Source organism: Melanotaenia boesemani, chromosome 18 (genome assembly GCF_017639745.1).
Source record: "Melanotaenia boesemani isolate fMelBoe1 chromosome 18, fMelBoe1.pri, whole genome shotgun sequence".
NCBI classification, from domain to species: Eukaryota; Metazoa; Chordata; class Actinopteri; order Atheriniformes; family Melanotaeniidae; genus Melanotaenia; species Melanotaenia boesemani.
The window spans coordinates 291,013-295,907 of NC_055699.1; positions in this window are offsets into that span (position 1 = coordinate 291,013).

A 4,895-nucleotide genomic window follows, 5' to 3' on the forward strand; every position below is an offset into this window, starting at 1 on the left:
TCTCCTCCTGCCTCAGCACCTCCACCTGTCTCAGTATCTCCACCTGTCTCAGCACCTCCTCCTACCTCAGGACCTCCACCGGTCTCAGCATCTCCTCCTGTCTCAGCAGCTCCTCTTGTCTCAGCACCTCCTCCTGCCTCAGCATCTCTTCCTGTCTCAGCACCTCCTCCTGCCTCAGCATCTCCTCCTGCCTCAGCACCTCCTCCTGCCTCAGCACCTCCACCTGCCTCAGCATCTCCTCCTGTCTCAGCACCTCATCCTGCCTCAGCACCTCCACCTGCCTCAGCATCTCCTCCTGTCTCAGCACCTCCACCTGCCTCAGTATCTCCTCCTGTCTCAGCATCTCCACCTGCCTCAGCATCTCCTCCTGCCTCAGTATCTCCTCCTGCCTCAGTATCTCCTCCTGTCTCAGCATCTCCACCTGCCTCAGCATCTCCTCCTGCCTCAGCATCTCCTCCTGCCTCAGTATCTCCTCCTGTCTCAGCATCTCTTCCTGTCTCAGCATCTCCTCCTGTCTCAGCACCTCCACCTGCCTTAGTATCTCCTCCTGTCTCAGCATCTCCACCTGCCTCAGCATCTCCTCCTGCCTCAGTATCTCCTCCTGTCTCAGCATCTCTTCCTGTCTCAGCATCTCCTCCTGCCTCAGCATCTCCACCTGCCTGAGTATTTCCACCTGTCTCAGCATCTCCACCTGCCTCAGCATCTCCTCCTGTCTCAGCATCTCCACCTTCCTCAGCATCTCCTCCTGCCTCAGCACCTCCTCCTGTCTCAGAATCTCCACCTTCCTCAGCATCTCCTTCTGCCTCAGTAGTAATACTTAACTGTGCTTCTGATATTCTGACTGAAGACACAACTATGGTTAGTCCTTTTCTGGCCATAGCTAGCATTAACACAGCCAATCATGTTAGTAAGAAACCAGAGCAGAGCCCATAAAAACATCTGAAATGAGTTATAAGGTGGAATTTATAGCAGCGATCACTTTTTACAGATAGAGTAGCTGGGGAATAGTAGGGACAACACAGAACTTGCTGAACATGGTCGGGACATGTCCCTTTCATAAATGCCCAATTCTACGCCCATGGTTGGAGCTGATATCCGGAGTTTGGTTAAACCGAGGCAATTTAAAAAAGGGATGCAATCATTTTTTTTAAGAATATGAATTTAAATTTAATAATGCACATAACAGAAACTTTAAGAGAAAAAGAAAGTTGTAGAGATGACGACAGACTGCACAGTCAGCTTGTTTGGCTTCTGGTGAAGCTGGAACGGTCCACTTGGGTCTCAGACTCATGTCATTTGGTGTGTAAACATGCAGATCTGTGTGTGATTAGAGGGATATTTCCATGATCAGTCAGAGAGACGAGTTGTCAGACTTCGTGTCCCTTCATAAACAGAAGGTGAAATGTTGCTCCAAACAATAAATATCTTTGGAAATATATTTTTCCTGTTTATTATTGTGTGGCATATAAGCTCCAGCTGGAGTCTCAGCTAATTATGCACACAGCCAGCTTCTCCTTTACTCGTTCTTTGTAACCAAGAGATCCGAAACAAACAGGAGATTGAGTTAATGCAGCTTCAGTCAGCAGGTCGCTGAGTTAAACTCAGGAGGTCTAACATCCTTATAACAAACAAACATACTGCTCATCAGCCCTCTAGTCTCACCTTGGAACCTGAACAGGGGAGCATTGCCGGTTCCCATCATGCTCCAGCCATGCATTTACAACCTGGCTCACCAGGTTAGGCTGGAGACCAGGTTCTCTGCCAAACAACAGCCTGACTGTGTGTTCTCTCATCAGTTTCTATCTTGGCTTTAGTGTGTGATGTGGTTGTGATGCTGGGCAAACAGGTCTGTATGTCAGCAGCTGGCTGCCTGCAGACATTTCCTTTTTCCCTCCTCAACCTAACCCAACACTAACTGGACAAACACAAGCCAATGAAAATGTGACAGGAACAGGAAACATTACACTTAAACACTTGAAGGTGCAGCAACGCCAGTGTGAATGCACCCCGAAGTCCGGCAGGATGTCGTAGGTCTTATTATATTCAGCATTTTACTTCTGATGTATCCACACATTAATCACTTTATCTGTTCATCTGTCCTTCACAAATTTGTTTACAATTCACTACTGATGAAGAAAAAGGGCCAACAAATGTTTTAGTCATGGAAGCCTGATGGAGTGTCTGCAGTGGATGCCTCGTTGCACCTTCTGGTTTTAATTATTCCTCACAGCTCCCTTTTCATTGCCCTCCATCCGTTCTCCTCACCTCCTCAGATGAAGGGTAGTAATCAAGAGCTGCTGGCAGACAAGGGGCCATTTACTCAGGTGAAGAGCAGAGAGATGGGGGCCACTTCAGAGAGGCAGGGCCTCGCACAAGGGCACCACTCCATCATCCAATCAGGAAGACCCCGAGAGGTCTCAGCGACACAAACTGCACGCCTGCTTTTGTCTCCTGTGTCGTCCTTTTTTCCCTCGGAGGAGAAAACATAGAGGAAAATAGTTTAGATGAAATCTGCCTCTTTCATTAAAAAAAACTTTATTTACAACCCGCAGCACCAGGAGGCGTGTTAAGGATGTAATCCTCTCTCCCCTGCATGTGGCGTCTGTCCATCAAGGAAAGAGGAGGAAAAACAGATGGGTGTTAAAGCAGATCCTTCTGAATAAAACAGCCTCTGGATCCAATTTATGTGAACAGAAAGTGAATCAGCATGAACGTATGCCTTAAAGAGTCAGGTAGAGGCAGATGAATCAGGAACATCAGAAGCCTGCGGTCGCAGAGATCAAAGATAGCGTGGAAAAGCAAGAGACTGCTGAATTATTTTGGAGGTGTTCTCCATCAAACCTCAGAGGGACATGTTCTGCCAGCTCTCCCAGTGTACAAGCACAGAGAAAAAATAAAGAAAATGCTGCAGCTTCTTATTTACATAGTTCTTCTAGTCTAGTTTCCTGACAGGACAAGGTCTTTTCAAGTTTTTCTGACTGAAGTAACTCAGATGTAGTGAAGTCAGGCTGGAGCAGAGTAAACTGGCTAAATGAGTCTAATCTGATGTCAGTGAGAAACAAGGCACCTCTGACCTCTGGAGTGGAGGTACTGATCCAGAACCACCATATGGCTCCACACCACAGCCATGGCCCTGGAGAGGATCCAACCAGCCATAACTTCCTGTTCCTGTGTCTGTAAGTGTGTGAGCAGACCAGCAGTAACAGCGGTCTCATGTGCAGAGCTCCTGGGATCAGCTGACTTCATTTCAGGCGATCTTAACTAAGTGGGATCCTGCTCTGAATCACCTGAAACAGAAATGTAAAATATACAAATGAACCTGCAGTGAAAGTATTTACAGAGTTCAATGTCACACCTGTTGAATGACAGCAAGCAGGAACCCAACAATCCAATTCATATTTAAATGGTTCCAATTTGTCCTGTGATGGACTGGTGACCTGTCCAGGTGTACCTGCCTCTCACCTGCTAATTGCTGGGATAGGCTCTACCTTCCCTGCAAATCTGAATTAGAATAAGCACAGTAGAAAAGGCGTGTCTGACAAGATGGCGCCGAGCCAAGGCGCCATCGCAAGAGCTCTCCTGTGCAATGTCTTTTTCTTTTTTTCGTATTGTTTGTTTTTGTGTATGAAGCACTCGCTATAGTAAGTTATGATCGTCCCTGTACTTGGCGAATGTCCAGTCCTTGCCAAACAAGACGGGCGATCTGCTGAGCCGCATCAAGAACCAGCACGAGGCCAGAGACTGCTCCGTGTTCTGTTTGACATGGCTTCACAGCGACATGCCGGACTCAGCCTTTCAACCACCGAGCTTCTCTGTCCACCGCTCCGACCGAGTGAAAGAGTGCACCGGAAAAACAAAGGGAGGAGGGTTTTTTTATTAATGAACATTGGTGCAAGGACAGTGTTATAATGAACCAAACCTGCACTGCTAATCTTGAATGTCTCGTGCTAAAGTGTCGCCCCTTTTACCTCCCTCGGGAGTTTTGTGTTTTTATGCGCCGTGTACATGCACCCACGGGCGGACACTTCAGCTGCTCTTAAGGAACTAGGTGATCTTTTGCACACATGAGAGCTCTCATCCTAATGCTGTGGTTATAGTAGCGGGTGATTTTAATAACTGTAATCTTAAAACTGTCCTCCCAACTACTACCAGCATGTAAAACATCCTACCAGAGGATCATGGATCTTAGATCATTGTTACAATAATGTCAGCTTATCGCTCCATTCCCAGACCTGCTTTTGGCAAATCTGAGCCCTCCTCCATTCTTCTTCTTCCTACATACATTCAGAGGAGCAGACAAATAAAGCCAATAATACGTACTGTCCAGTGCTGGAACAAAGACAATTAAATCAATTACAAGGTTGTTTTGATGCCACGGATTGGTCTGTCTTCCGGTCAGTGTGTGGTGACTGGATAAATAAACTTTTGTATTGACTGTTGTGTCCCACGGAAGGTTATTAAAAACCATCCCAGTCAAAAACTTTGGATCACCTCAGATGTGAGAATGAAATTAAAGGAACGAGCAGCGGCTTTTAAATCTGGTGATGCTGCTGCCTATAAGCAGGCCAGATATTGTTCAAAGCATCTATCAAAGCCTCTAAGCGATCCTACGGGTCACTTTTATGGGTGTAGTATTGAAAGTCTTCTTACCGACTCCATCACTGTGTGGTTTAGTAATCTCACTGTGAAAGAAAAGAAAAGTTTAAACAGAGTGGTTCGCTCTGCTCAAAGGATGATAGGTTGTGACCAACCAGTCCGGGAGAACATAAATCCAGACTCTTAACAAGAGCTTTAAAGATCATCAAGGATCCCTCTGACCACCCTGCTACGAAGACGTTTGACCTCCTGCCCTCAGGGAAACGATATCGTGCTATCAAATGCACCACATCTCGTCA